We start from the raw sequence: 9,648 nt of genomic DNA, 5'->3' as shown, positions 1-9,648 counted from the left end.
GAGTATGGCCAATGATACCATTGTGGCAAATGCATTCTCTATTTTAACTCCTAATGCTTTGACTGGAGAACCAGAAAGCAACTCTGTTACCTTTGCTGCTAGTTCTCGCCCTGCAGTTACCAATGTTAGATCCTGAGAAAGCCATGAAATATCTGCCAGGTGCCTTGTGGGATTCCCTGCTATGAAGTAAAACCTACAGTGTCCTGACCTATAATACAAAAAAAATATAAGAATACAATATTCAGCTACTCTGGTGGTTTCGATAAGGCCTGACTTTCAGACTCTTGAGTAATGGGAAGTGGGGGTTATTTAATGCACTTAGAATGTTTAGTTTTACTTTATAAAGCTTTAATAAGCACATGTGCATAAAAGTCAGAAAATAAATTTTATCTAGATTAAACATAAATCTGAGACTATTAGTAATATCATAAAAATTCCATGACATCTTGTCATTTCTTTTTTTTAAAGCTAACTGGCTACCATTTTCTCCCGAGACCACTGTGTCTTAAAAATGCAACTACAGAGACCTTTCTTTGGAAGAGAGGGGATAAAGGGAGGGTAGAAAAAGAGCCCAAGTTCATGCTGTTTGAATGACTGGGTAATATTTATTAATCATTCATTGCAGAAGCAATTTTTAATAAACTTGTAACTGATCAAAATGTGTCAGAGAAATGGATCACTGACAACGGCACTGTTTCTGACTGGAATGTGAGCCGGTCCCCAGATTTAAGACCTGTAAACTGCCTAAGAAATCATGACAGTAATATGACATTAACATTTAATCCACATTAAAGGTATTTTAATTTGCACACATTCATAGGACACACTTTGTTAAAAGGAAAGAGATTTATGGACTTGATCTTCCAGAAAGAAGAAAAACTTCATGCTGTTTTATCTCACAATCACAATTTGAGGAAAGTGTCTGTTTTAATATGCACACGTACCCTACACCTCAGATATATATTGGCTTAGGTGAGAAAAATAAAGTGCTGGGAGGAGAGGGATCTATTATGTTGAAGTCCTTAAATAGTATCTGAGGTAATAAATATTTTTCATCAGTGTTTAAAAATATACAGATTATATAAGTAACATCAGTGCATTTTGAGATAACTATATTCTCAAATTCATTTGGACAAATGTCAAAAACATTTTTTCAGAACACAGTGGGGAAATATTAAAATAAAAAAGATGATTAAAAATGCAACAGACGAAAGACAAGTGACTTTAGAATAGGGTTCATAACTGCTGTTTGCATTTTCTAGTTCATGTTGTTTGTTAACTGAATCCTTAAAAGTATGACAATAATACATTAACTGTGCTTATGCTTGTGTTAAATAAAACTATTAGTCTGTAAACTGAAATATAGCAATTTTATTTGCAAATTCTATGCAAAATAGCCTAAAACAGAGAGGAAAGGGTTTTTTTAGAATCTGTAGTGTTACTGATGAGTACATAATAGCAGTGGGCCTGCCTACATTTCTAGCAAGCAGCAACTATATTCTACAAACCACTGATGGGATAAACAATCTATTAACGACAGCTGCTTTTCAACACTTAAAATGGTCAGACTGTGTTGCCTGACCACAAGGACAAACAGGTCATTATTCTCAAATGTTATACAATATAAGAAACATAAATGGGGCCTCTGTGGGGAGAAAAAACCCACTGATATATCAGGCTCCAGAGTTCTTTTGCTATCAACCATTAATAGAAAGCAAATCCCACTTAAAGTTGTAAACACTTATAACCCGTTTTACCAAAAGATTTATCATCACTTATTTAATTTTCTATCTAAGGCCAAACAAGGTAGTATTAGCCCTAGTGTCCAGTTCCAGACATGAAATTACAACTTCACATCTGGAACCAAAATAAAGAAAAAAAAAAATGTCCCTTTGTTACTCTTGTAAAGTAAGATGATTTTTTTGCCCCTGTATAAACCTGTGGAGTGTCCACTGCTCCAGGTTTATGAATGCCCAACATCATTCATAGGTTGCAGAATCATACTCAGTGAGTACATGGGGGAAACATCTAGATTTTTCATCAGACGCAGAAAGGCTTTTTCACTGAACACATGTCTTTCAAGTCAATGCCTTTCAATGTACATTTTTTCCTAGTGGTCACTGGACCAGCAGTATTAGCCTCACTTGGGAGCTTGCTAAATGCGGAATCTCAAGTCCCACTCCAGACCCAGAGAATCAGAACCCGAATTTAAACAATATCCCCAGGCGACTCATATGCACATTAAACTAGTGAAGCACTGACCTAGATCACCATGCTCCCCACACCAACCCACCCCCTAATTATTTGATTTTTCAGAAAAGAGAACAAGGTAAGCTTTAGAAACATCATACTGATCAGGATAACTCATTTCATTCTTTGCCAAAGGGGGCATGGCACAGCAGTCCTTCTTTCAAGCCAGAAACAACCTACAAAACTATTTTGGCCTAAAAAAGTGACAATTTTTCATACAGCTCAACCTAATATATTCTAATCTCAATGTTTCTCTGAAGAGGAAAGGATAGCATTATTTTTATAGTTTCCTAATAAAATAATAATTATATTGAATCAAATGGCAAGGTGCTCTCTCTTGTACATTTTCATAACAGTAAAAATAAAAATATCTGTTAATATCACCAATCCTACTTGACTGTATTAAAAACGCTCTAAAAAAAGTAACCATTTTAATCCTCATTCAGTAGTTCAGTAAGAGCTACTTTATCCAGAATTTTAAAACATAAGATGGTAGAAAAATCTGGAGTCAGTTCCTTTGATACAACAAAGAACTTAGAGTCAATCTTCTACACCTTTAGAGCACTGTTAATTAAAAAAAAAGTCAGGAGTAACATCACCACCTAATAACCACCCACCTCCACTCCTTCAACCCTTCCGCGTTAACAGACATATACTGAGGTCATATTAGAAGGTCTTTAATTTGTACATGATTCTTCATCAAATAAAAAGTATTATTTCCTTAAGTTCATTATAAAATTTAACTAAGCACAACATTATAAGCAGTGTTTTCACTCATTTTTTCTAAATCTTTAAGTAGATATGTGCACTTAACTCTTTGAGATGTTTTGTGTTTCATCCTGCTGACGATTCCTGCAGGATTCCCACAGGAAGACTCCTTAGGATTCAAGATCTATTCAACACTGATTTCCAACAGCTTCCATTATAAATTTCTCTCTGAGATAAAAATTTTCATAGACCACCCCCATTCCCACCCTTGACAGTAGTTGTAAGTTTAACATATAACTGGAAGCACAAACAAAAATCATCCCCAGAAAAACAAAGTACAACACTAAAGTGCCAAAAGAGTGAACATAGGTCTAGGATTTGGTGTTCTCACAGCACCAGCTAGAGGAAAGGTGCTTTAAAGCAAGTGGGACCAGAAGCGGCAGCCTCAGGAAGCATTGCTTCTGGGAGAAAATCAGATAAATAAAATACATAGCAGTGACAAAAAAGAAGAAAGTACTAAGAAACAAAAGCTAAAGAAAAACAAGACATGCCAACCCTTTCATCCCTGCCATCCTCATCATCCATTAAAGAAACTGCTCTTTACTATACTGCAGAAGAGGGCATCCTTGAACTAGGAACCCTGTCTACAAATGTCTAGGATTTTTTTTTTTTTTAAAGTAATGAAGGAAGGAAGGGAGGAAGGAAAGAAGAAAGAGAAAGAGAAAGAGAGAAAGAAACCAAATCACCCCCATACAAAGCTACTAGAAGAAGTAAACAGGAAAAACAAATCAAAACGTTTCAACAGTAGAAAATTCTCCCCCAAAACCAACTACAAAGCACAAGACTCATTTGGACAAATAACCACCAAAAACCCCCCCTAGAATCAGATATTCAAAAAATAAAAACAGAAATGAAAGGAAAAATATTTCAGAAATGAAGAATAAATTATAACATGTCAAAGGAAGAAAAAATCTGAATGAAAATTTAACAAGAAACACTGAGTAAAACCAGGAAAACAAGGAGAGAAAGAAAACAAAGTAGGTAAGGTAGTAAAAAAGAGTGAGAGAAAGAGACTGAAATAGAAGATGATCAAAGAAAGATTATATATATAATTATTTAGAACATACATATGACTGGAGGGCCTACAGAAGAAAACAAAACAATGAGACATAACTAATATTTAATACTATAATCCAAAAAAATTATTTCTGAAAATGAGAAAACTTAAGTCTACATATGAAAAAGTCCAGAAAAATTAGCCACAAACAATCAACTTTGAGAATTATCCAAGTAAAAAGAAGGACAATGAAAAAATGGCAATGCTTCAAGGCAGAAAATCAAATTATCTGTAAGGGTATGAAAATAAGGCTGGTACCAGAGATATCAAGAGCAGAATAATATTTTCAAGAAAGTCAAGGAAAAAAATTGTAAGCCAAAGATTTTATGTCCAATCAAGGAGTCATTGAAATGGCAACCCTATAGAGAAACAGCTTGGAATGTGCAAGATTTCATGGAATATTGTGCACAGGAGGCTTTCCTGAGCAACATACTAGTGGACGAGTTTTATACAAACAGGAGATAAGTGGGGAAATATCAGCAAACAAATTAATGGTAAATATTTAATATGATTAATTTTAGAGTTGATTCTAAAACAAGGTGACACCATGGGTGAAAGAATAGTATGTAAATGTTATATATTCTAACAAAGTAGCAAGAATACAGCAAGAAGAAATGGGAGGGAAAAGAAGAAACAGCAAGTCCAATAGGAGCATTGCCTACGATAAAGGTAACAGGTGAGAGTCAAAGGATACCATTTAACATGTTAAGTAGGCATAACGGGGATTAAAAGCATTACAAAAGATATAAATAGGGGGCCGGCCCCGTGGTGTAGCGGTTAAGTGCGTGTGCTCCTCTGCTGGTGGCCCGGGTTCGGATCCCCGGCTCGCACCGATACACCACTTGTCAGGCCATGCTGTGGCAGCATCCCATATAAAGTAGAGGAAAATGGGCACAGGATGTTAGCCCAGGGCCAGTCTTCCTCGGCAAAAAAAGAGGAGGATTGGCATGGATGTTAGCTCAGGGCTGATCTTCCTCACCAAAAAAAAAAAAATATATATATATATATATATATATATATATAAATACATACTAGAACAAAAACACAAATCGTCCTAAATTTCGTAATAATAATAATAGCAGCTCTTCAGAGACAATTCTCCATAGGGTTCTGTACGTCTTACATCAGCCATCAGCCTTTGTTCAGAACTATCTTTTCAAAGATGTTTTGTACTGCAAATAGTCTTGGAAGATAGACAATCTCTCCTTGGACCAGGAGGCATTCTTCTTACCTAACTAGGATGATAAAGATAATGTCTTTTTCTTGGGCAAAGTTTGGGCCAATTTTCTATCAGCTCCTTAAAGGATTCCTGAACTTGGAGTCCCTCAGCTATGACACAAACCCACAGGGTATGAAGCATCACCATGTGGGACTTCGCAGTCAAGGGGAACCTATATAACCATGAAACATGTGCTAATTTTCATGCTGTTAGTAATTGCTTTGTCTCTGACCCAGGAATCGCGTGTTTTCTGCCAGCATCTACGAAAGTGTGGCAGGCATGCAAATAGGCTAAGATTTCAGACCCTTAATAAAGAAGACACAGCCAAATAGAGAAAGAAACACAGTAAATAAAATGATACACACAGTAATTATGGAGTGATTTCCAGGGTATACTGTTAAGTGAAATAAAGCAAAGTACAAAAAAGTATACACAATATGCTACTTTTTATAACAAAGAGGAAATAGGAATACATACATATTCGTATATATGCACATACATGCTTAATTTTACAAAAAGCAGCACAGGAAGGAGAAACCAGAAGTTAATAAAATGGGCTACCTACAAGGGATAGGGAGAACAAGCTAGAAAGCAAGGGACTAATAACTCTCTGAGAACTATGCTGTGTATAATATTTTGACTTTTGGAAGCATGTTAACATTATAGATATTCAAGCATATAATTAAATCAACAAGAATGGAGACAAAGCCACCTAAAACTTAATGCAAACACTAACAAATGAATGCAACTATATTTGAAATGAATAACCTAACTACACTCAAGAGGGAAAAAAACTACAATAAATCTGGAACTTTTTTTTATTAAGTTTATTTTTCACAAAGTATGGTTGTAGCAATTTTGAAACTATTTTATGTGTATTATATGATTGAGCAAGTTGGTAAATGTATTGGTGTCGTTAGAAGTCAGGGTTGTCACTTTGAATGAAGGGAAATACAAATATGAAATGGGGGAGGACAAGAAAGAATTCTGTGGTTTGGATTGAAATTGGAAGTATTAGTATGACTCATAATTTTTAAAAAATACCTACCTACCTACCTACTTCTCTATCTAATCTAGAACAGAGAGGTCCTAGAAGTAATGAAATCCCAGAGACAATGAGCACATCACACATCCAGATCTTGATTTCTAAATGCCATTTTCTTCCAAAATGAAACAGGGTAATTTGAAGAAATGGCTGATTGCAGGAACAAGACAGGGAAGGTATAAGATAAGCCTGGAACATCTTCTTGTGCCAGAAAATAAGGAAGTGCTTAAAAAAGACGGGGTATGTTGAAAGAACCCAGAGGCCACCTTGAAAGGATACTTCCTGGACAAATCTGGGACAACTTAAGCACCAAAATAAATAAGGAAAATAACTGATAATAATCTATTTAATAAAATAAAAATCCATGAGTCCTTGCGCACAATAAATAGACAAATAAAATAAGAAAGAAGGGTGGGCTCTTCCTTACAGTAGAACGCTGGCTGCTAACTACGGGCGGGGGGGGGGGGTGGAGTTGGAAAATCTGCATTTTGCAATCATCTGGCGAGAATCATCAATGGATGATGGGCACCAACCTTCAAAGGCCCTGTCTAGAACTTTACACAGACATACGCCACAGGGGTAGCAGACAAGTTTGTGAAAAGAAAAATAAAATGGTATTGGGCAGTATATTATAAGAAATTTAAGCTAAGAATAACATGCTGGACAGTTCCCAGGAAAAGTTGGCAACATAGAAAGAAAGGAATAATAGAACAAAGGCTGAATCAAGGGCCTGCGAGATTGTGACAAATAAATGAAATCAGCCCTGAAGAGATTCCAGGGGAACACAGTCCACCCATGTCACTCTTTTCTCTGTACACCCACACCTGCTTTCTCCTTTCTAGGGTTATAGATAACTGTATACCAAAAAGAGCCCATAAACATAGAATACAAAGACAGTGCAATCATATATGTGTCCTTGTGGTAAGCATAGCATGTTGTATACGTCATTTTTCTTAATTTATTTAAATTTATACTGGCTTTTACCCTCTCTCAGAACAATGCTAATTCTCTATGATAATCCAAATAAATTTGAAAACATAAAGACTGAAAATGGCTACATAAAGAAGAAATTAATTCCAAATGTGTGGGATGCTCTTATTTTAATTTTATACCATATATTTATAAAATCAATCTATTAGAAGCTATACTTCTCATTGTATTTGGCTATACAGCCAACTCAAAGAAGGGCTACATATGTGAGAAGGTAAGGGCTACAAGAATCTGCTCAGCTGGAAAGTGGAGATACAAAAACCTAAGCAGCACACAAATACTAGACAGACAGGTTTCATTATGCTCAACCAATAAATTCTTGAGTTCACTTCCTTCTTAGGCAGTTATGAAGAATATCACTGACTTTACTGAATATTAGTGCACGAAAGCAATATACCTGCATATAATGTGATATTATGTTATATATTCATATATTCATATTATTGTTAATAATTCACACTCAGTATGTCAATTTTACAATATAGAGAGTCTTTTGAACAACTTAGATAAAATGCATTAAAATCATCTACTTCCCACTACCTGTTGTACTGATCCTGGTTCTCTCATCCCTAAAATGCATTATCTTTGAAATACATTTGATGTATATGACCTAGACAAAAATGAAATATAACTTAGGGTCAAGAAGAGAAAAGAGTAATTAAGAAACAATTGCTCCTGACTTTAATAAGTGGCTATGTTTCATCAAAGGTTTTTAAAATATTTTTAGTTGGAGAATTCTTTCTTTAGATAAAATCTTATTCTAAAAGTTTAAAAATTTATAAAATAACTAAAAGTGGAACTACTCCAGTTAAAGTGGGCAGAGGAAGTCTGGAGTACCACTGCTTTGGGGGAACCTTCCTGGCAGCCCAAGGCACAGTTAGAAAGCCACTGCTGGATAAGGTCATAAGTGGAGTATAAATACATGAAATAGTCACTGAAAATGAGTGCAGATTAGTCAGTGTGAAAAATATGAAATCTAAACAAAAAAATCTAACTCATTATTATTCACTGAGGAACATGAACCCAGTAAATATAAAGCTTTTTAACAAATAATAATTCACAAAAGAAGTATTCAAGACAGCTCGTCTGGGCACTGTAGCAGCTGCTCTTCCTTGTTATCAGCCCCGAGTTGATACTGGAACTTGATGTCTTAGGTTAACATTTTTATTCTGATGTCCATATGTCCTAAATATATGTGAACCTAACACTGTTATAATAAACAAGGATTCAGGAAATAATTTTTAACAATGAGAATAACAATGTTATTTATTTACTTCTAATTTGGACAAACATAGTTCAAATTTTCTAACTTGGCTATTATATCCAGTGTGTTAATAATTAATCTGTAACTTTTAGGACCTTTTTTTTTTCTTTTGTGAGGAAGATCAGCCCTGAGCTAACATCTGCCAATCCTCCTCTTTTTGATGAGGAAGACTGGCCCTGGGCTAACATCCATGCCCATCCTCCTCTACTTTATATGAGATGCCGCCACAGCATGGCTTGACAAGCGGTGCATTGTGCACGCCTGAGATCCAAACCCCAGGTCGCCGCAGCTGAGCGTGCGCACTTAACTACTGCGCCACAGGGCCGGTCCCTAGGACCATTTTTTAAAAGTCTAGGTTTCCTCAGTTTCCTTTAGCTATTGAAAGGAAAACCAAAAGTCCTTTCCAACTCTAAAACTACTGTAAGTCAAAATGAAGCTGCCTCTTGCTACTGTTTGCTTTTGTGTGAGCAAAACACAAACACTGATAGTTAACAAAGCTACCATATGATATATGAAGGAAGTCTTGCATTAAAAAAGTACTTAGATTGTATTTACAAAAGAAACTCTATCATTAATTATTCAACATTTGGATTTGACCAAAAACCAGAGCACAACTTTACGATGCTCTGTTTAAATGAACTAATTAATGTAAAGGACACTCAATGTGGTGAGCTCAATGAATTTTGGACTTGGTATAATACAACAGTTTTTCCAATTCTTTGATCAATGGACAGATTTTAATGTTAAATCAGTTTGAATTTCACTTGTGCTTTAAAAATGTTTACTTAAACCCAAAATTTTGCATCTCTATTATTTTACATTCTAAAACCGAATGTAGTTTAAACCAATGCATTATTCACAAAGCAAAGACAGCAGGAAAAACAAAGCCGTGCACTTCTTTCAAAGCCGTTAAATTGCTAAAACATACCACATTTATGCGTGCAATATTTGTGTTTTTCTTAAAACACAAGCTTGTTTTTGTCAGATCAAGATATGCCAAAAATTCTACAGCAAACATTTTTGTTTATAATTAAAGCAATCATCAATCCAAGGAT

At 35.3% G+C, this 9,648-nt stretch overlaps 1 protein-coding gene across 1 annotated transcript in view; it reads right to left on the bottom strand.

Moving 5' to 3' along the window:
* RSRC1 (arginine and serine rich coiled-coil 1) overlaps positions 1-9,648 on the bottom strand; it is a 383,892-nt gene that overhangs the window by 200,246 nt on the left and 173,998 nt on the right. The gene's annotated exons all lie outside the window — the stretch shown is intronic.

The sequence above is a fragment of the Ceratotherium simum genome, chromosome 15, assembly GCF_057802395.1.
Source record: "Ceratotherium simum simum isolate JZ-2026a chromosome 15, ASM5780239v1, whole genome shotgun sequence".
Classification (NCBI taxonomy): Eukaryota; Metazoa; Chordata; class Mammalia; order Perissodactyla; family Rhinocerotidae; genus Ceratotherium; species Ceratotherium simum.
This window is presented reverse-complemented; position numbering and strand designations above follow the sequence as displayed.